The sequence below is a fragment of the Sturnus vulgaris genome, unplaced genomic scaffold (assembly GCF_052056855.1).
Source record: "Sturnus vulgaris isolate bStuVul1 unplaced genomic scaffold, bStuVul1.hap1 Scaffold_183, whole genome shotgun sequence".
Classification (NCBI taxonomy): domain Eukaryota; kingdom Metazoa; phylum Chordata; class Aves; order Passeriformes; family Sturnidae; genus Sturnus; species Sturnus vulgaris.
Window position 1 is genome coordinate 407501 of NW_028276119.1, and position 15000 is coordinate 422500.

The window sequence follows — 15000 nt, forward strand, 5'->3', positions numbered from 1 at the left end:
GCCGGCCCGAAAAAGCACCGGACGTGCTAGAGGAGACAGCGACCCGACAAGGCGGGCGCGGCCCGGACAACACCGAGGCCCCGAGGCCGGGGCGGCTCGCTCTGCAGCAGGCGGCGGCACGACAAAGGAGCGCCGTGCGCGGTGCGCGCGCGGAACGGGCTCTTTTCCCCCGTCCGTGCTCCCCCGGCCCCGCCATCGGTTCTCGTCAGCCCTCTCACTCTCTCTCGCTCTCGAGGGGGGGGGGGTTTGGTTTCGTTTTCTCTCGGCTCAAGCTCGAGCCGCACCGCCGCCCGGTGCTGCTCGCGGCCGGCACCCACGGGACGCTAAACTCGGACCAGGGCCAGCGCCGGCACCTCGCGTGGTTTTAAGGACACCTTGAGTGCTCACGGGGCCACGCGGCCATCACACAGCCTGGGACGGTAAAGATGTTCCTTCCCCGGCAAGCGGAAGGAGCGACACCTCGCCTGCGACGGGAAGCGAATTGGACAGGAGACCGCCCTGCTCGAGGGACCGGACACCACCGAGACTTCGCCCGGAGGAGCCGGCCCGCCGGGGGCCCTTTCCGACGCGACCCGAAAAGCCTCATCGATCGGACGGGGACAGAAAGAAAAGCAGCCGCGGGGCAACGGGGAGCCCCCGCGGCCGCGGGTTCCTGGGACAACGGCAACGGAGCAGGGCTCCAACATGCGTGCGAGCGGGACACGTCCCCGAGAGGCCCTCCCTTGGCGCCGCCGAGCCTCCCCGACGCTCCCTAGGCCCCCGACGCCGGCGGGCCGCTTGCAACCTTCGGGATCGATCACGCAGCAGAGGAAGAGAGCGGGGGGTGCCGCCACCCGCCCGCGGGCCGCAAGACAACGGAAAACGGAGCAGCTGCCACCGACCACGCCGCGGGCCACCGGCTTTCGCCCGCCTCGCAGCGATCGGCTTCCCACCCGGAAAAAAAGCCGGGGGGAAGGGCAAGCCACCGCACCAAAAAAAAAACTAAAAAAAAAAGCACGCCATGCGTCGCACGACCCGTGCTAGCCACGGGGGTCACGAGCCAGGGGTGGGGGCGAGAACGCGCCTCTCAACTCCTCCCGTAAAACCCCTCCAACCACCGGACATACGGTCTCTTTTCTCACTCGCCAACACAGCCAGCCCTTCTCTCTCGCCTTTCGCTTTCGCTTCGGTGGCGGCCCGTGACCCTTCGTCAGCGCGCGCTTCTCGGTGCCGCGGCTTAGGGCCGCGAGAGAAAAAGAACGGAGGCCGGGCGGGCACCCCCACACTGCCCCGCACACCGGCACGCTTTAATAAAAAAGAACGGAGCCGCTCGCAAAACCCAGCCCCCGCCGGCAACGGCAACCACGGCAGCCGGGGCAGGCCAGACACCACGGGCCGCCCCGGCACGGTGCCTCGATCGCGCCCGGCCGATACCGAGAAAGGGCGAGGCGCCGCCGCCCCGCCCACGACACACTCTCGGGGGCTCACTCGCTCGCTCGCTCTCTGTTGGGTTGCGGGGTCCGTCCTGGGGGGGGGGACACGGCCGGCCACCGCGGCCGACCGCCGCCCCGGAAAAATTCTGCCCGCTACACGCGGGTCCCCGGCTTAGGGCCGAGGAAGGGGGACGACTTCAACAACACACGGCAGGGCCGGACACTCCCGTCACCGAGCCCCCCTTCGCAGGCAAGCAAGCGAAGCCGAGAGGCGAGGCCACACGCCCCACTGCATGTCCCCCGCTGCCCTTTCGATACGGACACAACTCTGGCAACACAGGTCGGGAGCGGGAAACGAGGCGCAGCCAACCTCGGCCAAGCGAGCCACGCCCGGGGGGCTCTCGGGGAGGGGGGCCAGGGAAAGCCCGGGCAGGCTCAACACAACCCCGGGCCGGCCCCACAGAAATCCAGCCCCGGCTGCCGGCCACCAGCGTGCACCGGGACCGACAGCCGAAGAAATGCCGCACCCGGCGAGCGGGCGGGGCCCCGGCTTAAGGCCGGGCAGAAAAGGGGCGAGGCGCCGCCGCCTCGCCCGCCACCATCCCCGGGGGAGCGAGCAGGCGCCCGGCTCCCCGTTGTCACGAAACCGGCAGCAGCCGGGCCGGAGCGGGACACACTCGCGGCTTTCTCGCCCTCTCTCTGGGCCTTTTTCTCGCTTCTCCCCCGCCTGGAACAACGCAGCCTCGCCTGGGCCGGGGGAGCGCGGTGGCTCTCGGATCGCATCGCTCTCTCTGGGGGCTTTCTCGCTTCTCCCCCGGACTGAACACGCAGCCTCGGCCTGGGCCGGGGAGCGGCTCTCGGATCGCATCGGTCTCTCTGGGGGCTTTCTCGCTTCTCCCCCGACTGAGCACGCAGCCTCGCCTGGGCCGGGGAGCGGCTCTCGGATCGCATCGGTCTCTCTCTCTGGGCTAACCTGTCCCAGTCGAACTGGGTAAGACGGGAAGCCGGACGAAGCCACGCGACTCGCCCCGACATCGGCGGTGTTCTTCTGGCCCTGGCGACCGCACGCGCGTCCGCCCTTCTCCGCCACGGACACAGGCACAGCAACAGCCTGTGGGGATACGGCCCGTCACCTCGTTCCCATAATACGGACAGATGGGCCCGAAGCGGCGGAGGCCGGAAAGAGAACCGATGTACGTGACCGAGGGGGCGCAGTGGCGCACGCCGCCTTCTACGATGACATAGCCGGAGGCAGCGAGAAACAGCGACCCCTTGGAGTACTTCCAGGCCGGCGGCGGACAACAGGTCTACCAGCCATGAAACGGGCAACAGGTCTACCGACGGCTTGCTGCGGACAACAGGTCTACCCAGCCATGAAACGGGCAACAGGTCTACCAAGCTGCGGACACCAGGTCTACCCAGGGCATGCTGCGGACACCAGGTCTACCCACGGCTTGCTGCGGACAACAGGTCTACCCAGCTGCGGACAACAGGTCTACCCAGGGCATGAAACGGGCAACAGGTCTACCAAGCTGCGGACACCAGGTCTACCCAGGGCATGCTGCGGACACCAGGTCTACCCACGGCTTGCTGCGGACAACAGGTCTACCCAGCCATGAAACGGGCAACAGGTCTACCAAGCTGCGGACACCAGGTCTACCCAGGGCATGCTGCGGACACCAGGTCTACCCACGGCTTGCTGCGGACACCAGGTCTACCCAGCCATGAAACGGGCAACAGGTCTACCAAGCTGCGGACACCAGGTCTACCCAGGGCATGCTGCGGACACCAGGTCTACCCACGGCTTGCTGCGGACAACAGGTCTACCCAGCCATGAAACGGGCAACAGGTCTACCAAGCTGCGGACACCAGGTCTACCCAGGGCATGCTGCGGACACCAGGTCTACCCAGCCATGAAACGGGCAACAGGTCTACTCACGGCTTGCTGCGGACAACAGGTCTACCCAGCCATGAAACGGGCAACAGGTCTACCAAGCTGCGGACAACAGGTCTACCCAGGGCATGCTGCGGACACCAGGTCTACCCACTCAATGCTGCGGACAACAGGTCTACCCAGGCATGAATCGGGCAACAGGTCTACCAAGCTCCGGACACCAGGTCTACCCACGGCTTGCTGCGGACAACAGGTCTACCCAGCCATGAAACGGGCAACAGGTCTACCAAGCTGCGGACAACAGGTCTACCCAGGGCATGCTGCGGACACCAGGTCTACCCACTCAATGCTGCGGACAACAGGTCTACCCAGGCATGAATCGGGCAACAGGTCTACCAAGCTCCGGACACCAGGTCTACCCACGGCTTGCTGCGGACACCAGGTCTACCCAGCCATGAAACGGGCAACAGGTCTACCAAGCTGCGGACACCAGGTCTACCCAGGGCATGCTGCGGACACCAGGTCTACCCACGGCTTGCTGCGGACACCAGGTCTACCCAGCCATGAAACGGGCAACAGGTCTACCAAGCTGCGGACACCAGGTCTACCCAGGGCATGCTGCGGACACCAGGTCTACCCACGGCTTGCTGCGGACACCAGGTCTACCCAGCCATGAAACGGGCAACAGGTCTACCAAGCTGCGGACACCAGGTCTACCCAGGGCATGCTGCGGACACCAGGTCTACCCACGGCTTGCTGCGGACAACAGGTCTACCCAGCTGCGGACAACAGGTCTACCCAGGGCATGAAACGGGCAACAGGTCTACCAAGCTGCGGACACCAGGTCTACCCAGGGCATGCTGCGGACACCAGGTCTACCCACGGCTTGCTGCGGACAACAGGTCTACCCAGCCATGAAACGGGCAACAGGTCTACCAAGCTGCGGACACCAGGTCTACCCAGGGCATGCTGCGGACACCAGGTCTACCCACGGCTTGCTGCGGACACCAGGTCTACCCAGCCATGAAACGGGCAACAGGTCTACCAAGCTGCGGACACCAGGTCTACCCAGGGCATGCTGCGGACACCAGGTCTACCCACGGCTTGCTGCGGACAACAGGTCTACCCAGCCATGAAACGGGCAACAGGTCTACCAAGCTGCGGACACCAGGTCTACCCAGGGCATGCTGCGGACACCAGGTCTACCCAGCCATGAAACGGGCAACAGGTCTACTCACGGCTTGCTGCGGACAACAGGTCTACCCAGCCATGAAACGGGCAACAGGTCTACCAAGCTGCGGACAACAGGTCTACCCAGGGCATGCTGCGGACACCAGGTCTACCCACTCAATGCTGCGGACAACAGGTCTACCCAGGCATGAATCGGGCAACAGGTCTACCAAGCTCCGGACACCAGGTCTACCCACGGCTTGCTGCGGACACCAGGTCTACCCAGCCATGAAACGGGCAACAGGTCTACCAAGCTGCGGACACCAGGTCTACCCAGGGCATGCTGCGGACACCAGGTCTACCCACTCAATGCTGCGGACAACAGGTCTACCCAGGCATGAATCGGGCAACAGGTCTACCAAGCTGCGGACACCAGGTCTACCCACGGCTTGCTGCGGACACCAGGTCTACCCAGCCATGAAACGGGCAACAGGTCTACCAAGCTGCGGACACCAGGTCTACCCAGGGCATGCTGCGGACACCAGGTCTACCCACGGCTTGCTGCGGACACCAGGTCTACCCAGCCATGAAACGGGCAACAGGTCTACCAAGCTGCGGACACCAGGTCTACCCAGGGCATGCTGCGGACACCAGGTCTACCCACGGCTTGCTGCGGACACCAGGTCTACCCAGCCATGAAACGGGCAACAGGTCTACCAAGCTGCGGACACCAGGTCTACCCAGGGCATGCTGCGGACACCAGGTCTACCCAGCCATGAAACGGGCAACAGGTCTACTCACGGCTTGCTGCGGACAACAGGTCTACCCAGCCATGAAACGGGCAACAGGTCTACCAAGCTGCGGACAACAGGTCTACCCAGGGCATGCTGCGGACACCAGGTCTACCCACTCAATGCTGCGGACAACAGGTCTACCCAGGCATGAATCGGGCAACAGGTCTACCAAGCTCCGGACACCAGGTCTACCCACGGCTTGCTGCGGACAACAGGTCTACCCAGCCATGAAACGGGCAACAGGTCTACCAAGCTGCGGACACCAGGTCTACCCAGGGCATGCTGCGGACACCAGGTCTACCCAGCCATGAAACGGGCAACAGGTCTACTCACGGCTTGCTGCGGACACCAGGTCTACCCAGCCATGAAACGGGCAACAGGTCTACCAAGCTGCGGACACCAGGTCTACCCAGGGCATGCTGCGGACACCAGGTCTACCCACTCAATGCTGCGGACAACAGGTCTACCCAGGCATGAATCGGGCAACAGGTCTACCAAGCTCCGGACACCAGGTCTACCCACGGCTTGCTGCAGACAACAGGTCTACCCAGCCATGAAACGGGCAACAGGTCTACCAAGCTGCGGACACCAGGTCTACCCAGGGCATGCTGCGGACACCAGGTCTACCCACGGCTTGCTGCGGACACCAGGTCTACCCAGCCATGAAACGGGCAACAGGTCTACCAAGCTGCGGACACCAGGTCTACCCAGGGCATGCTGCGGACAACAGGTCTACCCAGCCATGAAACGGGCAACAGGTCTACTCACGGCTTGCTGCGGACAACAGGTCTACCCAGCCATGAAACGGGCAACAGGTCTACCAAGCTGCGGACAACAGGTCTACCCAGGGCATGCTGCGGACACCAGGTCTACCCACTCAATGCTGCGGACAACAGGTCTACCCAGGCATGAATCGGGCAACAGGTCTACCAAGCTCCGGACACCATGTCTACCCACGGCTTGCTGCGGACAACAGGTCTACCCAGCCATGAAACGGGCAACAGGTCTACCAAGCTGCGGACACCAGGTCTACCCAGGGCATGCTGCGGACACCAGGTCTACCCAGCCATGAAACGGGCAACAGGTCTACTCACGGCTTGCTGCGGACAACAGGTCTACCCAGCCATGAAACGGGCAACAGGTCTACCAAGCTGCGGACACCAGGTCTACCCAGGGCATGCTGCGGACACCAGGTCTACCCACGGCTTGCTGCGGACAACAGGTCTACCCAGGCATGAAACGGGCAACAGGTCTACCAAGCTGCGGACACCAGGTCTACCCAGGGCATGCTGCGGACACCAGGTCTACCCACGGCTTGCTGCGGACAACAGGTCTACCAACTCAATGCTGCGGACAACAGGTCTACCCAGCCATGAAACGGGCAACAGGTCTACCAAGCTGCGGACACCAGGTCTACCCACGGCTTGCTGCGGACACCAGGTCTACCCAGCCATGAAACGGGCAACAGGTCTACCAAGCTGCGGACACCAGGTCTACCCAGGGCATGCTGCGGACACCAGGTCTACCCAGCCATGAAACGGGCAACAGGTCTACCAAGCTGCGGACACCAGGTCTACCCAGCCATGAAACGGGCAACAGGTCTACTCACTCAATGCTGCGGACACCAGGTCTACCCAGCCATGAAACGGGCAACAGGTCTACCAACTCAATGCTGCGGACAACAGGTCTACCCAGCCATGAAACGGGCAACAGGTCTACCAAGCTGCGGACACCAGGTCTACCCACGGCTTGCTGCGGACAACAGGTCTACCCAGGCATGAATCGGGCAACAGGTCTACCAAGCTGCGGACACCAGGTCTACCCACGGCTTGCTGCGGACACCAGGTCTACCCAGCCATGAAACGGGCAACAGGTCTACCAAGCTGCGGACACCAGGTCTACCCAGGGCATGCTGCGGACACCAGGCCTACCCAGCCATGAAACGGGCAACAGGTCTACCAAGCTGCGGACAACAGGTCTACCCAGGGCATGCTGCGGACAACAGGTCTACCCAGCCATGAAACGGGCAACAGGTCTACTCACGGCTTGCTGCGGACACCAGGTCTACCCAGCCATGAAACGGGCAACAGGTCTACCAAGCTGCGGACACCAGGTCTACCCAGGGCATGCTGCGGACACCAGGTCTACCCACGGCTTGCTGCGGACACCAGGTCTACCCAGCCATGAAACGGGCAACAGGTCTACCAGGCTGCGGACACCAGGTCTACCCAGGGCATGCTGCGGACACCAGGTCTACCCACGGCTTGCTGCGGACAACAGGTCTACCCAGCCATGAAACGGGCAACAGGTCTACCAAGCTGCGGACACCAGGTCTACCCAGGGCATGCTGCGGACACCAGGTCTACCCAGCCATGAAACGGGCAACAGGTCTACTCACGGCTTGCTGCGGACAACAGGTCTACCCAGCCATGAAACGGGCAACAGGTCTACCAAGCTGCGGACAACAGGTCTACCCAGGGCATGCTGCGGACACCAGGTCTACCCACGGCTTGCTGCGGACAACAGGTCTACCCAGGCATGAATCGGGCAACAGGTCTACCAAGCTCCGGACACCAGGTCTACCCACGGCTTGCTGCGGACAACAGGTCTACCCAGCCATGAAACGGGCAACAGGTCTACCCACTCAATGCTGCGGACAACAGGTCTACCCAGCCATGAAACGGGCAACAGGTCTACCAAGCTGCGGACACCAGGTCTACCCACTCAATGCTGCGGACACCAGGTCTACCCAGCCATGAAACGGGCAACAGGTCTACTCACGGCTTGCAGCGGACAACAGGTCTACCCAGCCATGAAACGGGCAACAGGTCTACCAAGCTGCGGACACCAGGTCTACCCAGGGCATGCTGCGGACACCAGGTCTACCCAGCCATGAAACGGGCAACAGGTCTACTCACGGCTTGCTGCGGACACCAGGTCTACCCAGCCATGAAACAGGCAACAGGTCTACCAAGCTGCGGACACCAGGTCTACCCAGCCATGAAACGGGCAACAGGTCTACCAAGCTGCGGACACCAGGTCTACCCAGGGCATGCTGCGGACACCAGGTCTACCAACTCAATGCTGCGGACAACAGGTCTACCCAGCCATGAAACGGGCAACAGGTCTACCAAGCTGCGGACACCAGGTCTACCCAGGGCATGCTGCGGACACCAGGTCTACCAACTCAATGCTGCGGACACCAGGTCTACCCAGCCATGAAACGGGCAACAGGTCTACCAACTCAATGCTGCGGGCAACAGGTCTACCCAGGCATGAATCGGGCAACAGGTCTACCAAGCTGCGGACACCAGGTCTACCCACGGCTTGCTGCGGACAACAGGTCTACCCAGGCATGAATCGGGCAACAGGTCTACCAAGCTGCGGACACCAGGTCTACCCACGGCTTGCTGCGGACACCAGGTCTACCCAGCCATGAAACGGGCAACAGGTCTACCAAGCTGCGGACACCAGGTCTACCCAGGGCATGCTGCGGACACCAGGTCTACCCAGCCATGAAACGGGCAACAGGTCTACTCACGGCTTGCTGCGGACACCAGGTCTACCCAGCCATGAAACGGGCAACAGGTCTACCAAGCTGCGGACACCAGGTCTACCCAGGGCATGCTGCGGACACCAGGTCTACCCAGCCATGAAACGGGCAACAGGTCTACTCACGGCTTGCTGCGGACACCAGGTCTACCCAGCCATGAAACGGGCAACAGGTCTACCAAGCTGCGGACACCAGGTCTACCCAGGGCATGCTGCGGACACCAGGTCTACCCACGGCTTGCTGCGGACAACAGGTCTACCCAGCCATGAAACGGGCAAGAGGTCTACCAAGCTGCGGACACCAGGTCTACCCAGGGCATGCTGCGGACACCAGGTCTACCCAGCCATGAAACGGGCAACAGGTCTACTCACGGCTTGCTGCGGACAACAGGTCTACCCAGCCATGAAACGGGCAACAGGTCTACCAAGCTGCGGACAACAGGTCTACCCAGGGCATGCTGCGGACACCAGGTCTACCCAGCCATGAAACGGGCAACAGGTCTACTCACGGCTTGCTGCGGACACCAGGTCTACCCAGCCATGAATCGGGCAACAGGTCTACCAAGCTGCGGACAACAGGTCTACCCAGGGCATGCTGCGGACACCAGGTCTACCAACTCAATGCTGCGGACACCAGGTCTACCCAGCCATGAAACGGGCAACAGGTCTACCAAGCTGCGGACACCAGGTCTACCCAGGGTATGTAGCGGACACCAGGTCTACCAACTCAATGCTGCGGACACCAGGTCTACCCAGCCATGAAACGGGCAACAGGTCTACCAAGCTGCGGACACCAGGTCTACCCAGCCATGAAACGGGCAACAGGTCTACCCACTCAATGCTGCGGACAACAGGTCTACCCAGCGATGAAACGGGCAACAGGTCTACCAAGCTGCGGACACCAGGTCTACCCAGGGCATGCTGCGGACAACAGGTCTACCCAGCCATGAAACGGGCAACAGGTCTACTCACGGCTTGCTGCGGACAACAGGTCTACCCAGCCATGAAACGGGCAACAGGTCTACCAAGCTGCGGACACCAGGTCTACCCAGGGCATGCTGCGGACACCAGGTCTACCCAGCCATGAAACGGGCAACAGGTCTACTCACGGCTTGCTGCGGACACCAGGTCTACCCAGCCATGAAACGGGCAACAGGTCTACCAAGCTGCGGACACCAGGTCTACCCACGGCTTGCTGCGGACACCAGGTCTACCCAGCCATGAAACGGGCAACAGGTCTACCAAGCTGCGGACACCAGGTCTACCCAGGGCATGCTGCGGACACCAGGTCTACCCAGCCATGAAACGGGCAACAGGTCTACTCACGGCTTGCTGCGGACACCAGGTCTACCCAGCCATGAAACGGGCAACAGGTCTACCAAGCTGCGGACACCAGGTCTACCCAGGGCATGCTGCGGACACCAGGTCTACCCACTCAATGCTGCGGACAACAGGTCTACCCAGCCATGAAACGGGCAACAGGTCTACCAAGCTGCGGACACCAGGTCTACCCAGGGCATGCTGCGGACACCAGGTCTACCAACTCAATGCTGCGGACAACAGGTCTACCCAGCCATGAAACGGGCAACAGGTCTACCAAGCTGCGGACACCAGGTCTACCCACGGCTTGCTGCGGACACCAGGTCTACCCAGCCATGAAACGGGCAACAGGTCTACCAAGCTGCGGACACCAGGTCTACCCAGGTCATGCTGCGGACACCAGGTCTACCCACGGCTTGCTGCGGACAACAGGTCTACCCACTCCAAGCTGCGGACACCAGGTCTAACTACTCCATTACGCGGACAACAGGTCTACCCACTCCATGCGGCGGACAACATGTCTACCCGCTCCATGCTGCGGACACCAGGTCTGCCCACGCCGTGATGCGGACCACAGGTCTACCTTCGCCATGCTGCACGCAGCCCGGGTCGCACCGGAGCTAGGTAGACCCGGTCGCCGCGGCCGTCGCAGCGCCCTCGCCCTCGACGGCGGACCCACGCCGCCGGTCCCGGAGGCGGGTAGACCTGGTCGCCGCGGCCACGGCGGCCGCCCATCCCGGAGCCCAGTAGACCTGGCCGCCGCGGGACCGGCCAAGTTTCCCGGAGTCGTGTAGACCTGGTCGTCGCGGCCACGGCCGCCGCCGCTGCGCCTTCGCCGGCGACGGCGGTCCCACGCCACCGGCCCCGGAGCCGCGTCGACCTGGCCGCCGCGGGACGGGCCACGTTTCGCGGATCCGGGTAGACGAGGCATCCTTGTACCATCTCGGAGCCGGGGAAACCCCACAGCCTCTTAACGCTCCGGAGCCCAAGTGCTCCAGCAGCCTTGCCCCGCCCGGCAGAATCGATTTCAAGACCAAGACATATTTTCGACAACATTTTATTTCATCATTTCATTTCATTTCTTTTCATTTCATTTTATTATTTTATTTTATTTCGTTTTGTTTTGTTTTGTTTTGTTTTGTTTTGATTTGATTTGATTTGTTTCATTTCCTCTTTGCCTTTTTTGAATGATTGCCTCTTCTATTTACTCGGAAAGAAAATCTTTTCCGGAAAACAAAACTCTTGCCAAATCTTATTTGTGATCCCTTTGGGCCCACAGCCGAGCTGACGGAGGGCCTGTGCCCGGTTCTCGCCCTGCTGACACACTGACCCCCCCAAACGGCGTCCTCCCTACCCCACGCCTCCTCCCCCGTCCCCCAGAGACCCTACCTACAGAGCCCCCCCCCACCACAAAACAGAACCTCACGGGCCGCAGCACAGCCAGGGGAAGCACGTACGTGCAGCGAAACTCGGCCCAAAGCCGCCGCGCCCTGGCACAACTCGCCCTGCCCCTTCCCGCCCCACGGAGGCGGCTGCATCGAGGCGACCGGCGCCGCCGTCGGCAAGCGGGTGGCCGCTTTCGGGCCGGTTCTTCCGCGGAAGGTCTGCAGAGCTCTTGGGGCCTCGGCGCGGGTTTGGGGGGCCGTGAGGGCTCGCTGTCGAGGCGCCCGGGGCCGGCACGAAGCCGCCTGCCCTCTCCCTGTCCCTGCCCCGTCTTCCGCAGCCACCCATTAACGCTGGGGGCGAGCCCGCCCTCCGCCATCAACCTCCCATGCAGCGCTTTCAGACTTTCCCCGCCCCTGCCCATTGTCGGCTGGGGGCGCCCTGCCCCCCGCCGTCAGCCTCCCTGGCAGCGCTTTCAGACTCTCTCGGGCCCCTGCCCATTGTCGGCTGGGGGCGCCCCGCCCCCCGCCCTCAGCCTCCCTGGCAGCGCTTTCAGACTGCCTCGGGCCCTGCCCATTGTCGGTTGGGGGCGCCCCGCCCCCCGCCCTCAGCCTCCCTGGCAGCGCTTTCAGACTGCCTCGGGCCCTGCCCATTGTCGGTTGGGGGCGACCCCGCCCTCCGCCATCAGCCTCCCTGGCAGCGCTTTCAGACTGCCTCGGGCCCTGCCCATTGTCGGTTGGGGGCGACCCCGCCCTCCGCCATCAGCCTCCCTGGCAGCACTTTCAGCCTCTTCCTGCCCCCGCCCACGGTCCCACCGGGCAGTTTACACGGCGGCGGCGGGAGGCTGATGCCGAGGTCGGCAGGCGGAGAGCCTGGTGCACAAGCAGGGATGGCGGCGGGATGATTGGCGCCGTCTGTCCCTGGTCAAAGAAGCTCTCTGTTCAGCTTTCTCGGAGCCTTTTGCTTTGGTGGCGTTCCTTCCTCCTCCGCCCCGGCGCCGCTCAAGCCTGCGGCAGGGCGGCAGCGCGGCGGGTGGGCGGCCGGGGGGAGGGGGGAGGGGGGGGGGAGGGAGGGAGCGCGCGAGCGAGCGAGCGAGCGAGCGCGCTGCAGAAATGAAGCCCGGAGCAGGGCCGCGGTCCATTCGAGCACGGGGAGGGGGCGCGACAACGCTGCCTGCTCCTGTCGGGGAGCGCTTGGGGAAGTGGGGTGCCGGCACCATGACGGCGGAGCGGACAGGGGCCGCGGCTGGGGAAGAGGCCGGCGGAGCTCGCCAGTGGATGCTGGCGCACGGAGCCGGCAGGGACACCTGGGCACGGCTGGGACCGAAAGTCGCCCGCCTTCACGCCCCGCCTTTCGCCGGGGGGAAGAAGACGCGAGAGCAGGGCTGCCTGCTGGGCTGCCAGTGCCCGCGGTCATGCCGGACGTGCAGGCCGACCGCCGAAGGCGTGCTCGCCGCTGCAGAGACGACAAGGGGGCCGCGCGTCCGATGGAAGAGACGGGGCGCCATCGCGCGGCGGCCGGGCTGCAAGGCCGGCCGACGGTAACAGGACTACCACGCCGCGGGTGGCCAGAGACAAAGACCGGCCGAGGGCAACAGGTCTACCCAGCATTATGCCGGCCGGTACCAGGGCCGGCCGAGGGCAACAGGTCTACCCAGCATTAGGCCAGCCGGAAAGACGGCCGGCAGAGGGCAACAGGTCTACCCAGCATTCGGCCGTCAGGTACAAAGGCCGGCCGAGGGCAACAGGTCTACCCAGCATTCGGCCGTCAGGTACAAAGGCCGGCCGAGGGCAACAGGTCTACCCAGCATTAGGCCGCCACGTCCAAAGGCCGGCCGAGGGCAACAGGTCTACCCAGCATTAGGCCGCCACGTCCAAAGGCCGGCCGAGGGCAACAGGTCTACCCAGCATTCGGCCACCACGTACAAAGGCCGGCCGAGGGCAACAGGTCTACCCAGCATTCGGCTGGCCGGTAACACGGCGGGCCGAGGGCAACAGGTCTACCCAGCATTAGGCCGGCCGGTAACACTGCCGGCCGAGGGCAACAGGTCTACCCAGCATTCGGCCGCCACGTCCAAAGGCCGGCCGAGGGCAACAGGTCTACCCAGCATTAGGCCGCCACGTCCAAAGGCCGGCCGAGGGCAACAGGTCTACCCAGCATTCGGCCACCACGTCCAAAGGCCGGCCGAGGGCAACAGGTCTACCCAGCATTAGGCCGGCCGGTAACACGGCCGGCCGAGGGCAACAGGTCTACCCAGCATTAGGCCGCCACGTCCAAAGGCCGGCCGAGGGCAACAGGTCTACCCAGCATTAGGCCGCCACGTCCAAAGGCCGGCCGAGGGCAACAGGTCTACCCAGCATTCGGCCGCCACGTCCAAAGGCCGGCCGAGGGCAACAGGTCTACCCAGCATTAGGCCGCCACGTCCAAAGGCCGGCCGAGGGCAACAGGTCTACCCAGCATTCGGCCGCCACGTCCAAAGGCCGGCCGAGGGCAACAGGTCTACCCAGCATTAGGCCGCCACGTCCAAAGGCCGGCCGAGGGCAACAGGTCTACCCAGCATTAGGCCGGCCGGCAGAGGGCAACAGGTCTACCCAGCATTCGGCCGTCAGGTACAAAGGCCGGCCGAGGGCAACAGGTCTACCCAGCATTCGGCCGCCACGTCCAAAGGCCGGCCGAGGGCAACAGGTCTACCCAGCATTAGGCCGGCCGGTAACACGGCCGGCAGAGGGCAACAGGTCTACTCAGCATTAGGCCGGCCGGTAAAACGGCAGGCCGAGGGCAACAGGTCTACCCAGCATTCGGCCGTCAGGTACAAAGGCCGGCCGAGGGCAACAGGTCTAACCAGCATTAGGCCGCCACGTCCAAAGGCCGGCCGAGGGCAACAGGTCTACCCAGCATTCGGCCGCCACGTACAAAGGCCGGCCGAGGGCAACAGGTCTACCCAGCATTCGGCCGCCACGTCCAAAGGCCGGCCGAGGGCAACAGGTCTACCCAGCATTAGGCCGGCCGGCAGAGGGCAACAGGTCTACCCAGCATTCGGCCGTCAGGTACAAAGGCCGGCCGAGGGCAACAGGTCTACCCAGCATTAGGCCGCCACGTCCAAAGGCCGGCCGAGGGCAACAGGTCTACCCAGCATTAGGCCGGCCGGTAACACGGCCGGCAGAGGGCAACAGGTCTACTCAGCATTAGGCCGGCCGGTAAAACGGCAGGCCGAGGGCAACAGGTCTACCCAGCATTCGGCCGTCAGGTACAAAGGCCGGCCGAGGGCAACAGGTCTACCCAGCACCTGCCAGGACGGCAGGGCGCCGAACCGGGCTCCGCGTGCCACCGTCTTGGCCCCCCAAACGCCGACCAACGACGCTTGTGGATGGGGCGCGATGGGTGCGGCGCGCGGCGCCCCGGGTCCCCGCCGGCACCAGGTCTACCTCGCCGCCTGGAGACGGCAGCAAACGGATCCCCCTCTCACCGCGCGCGC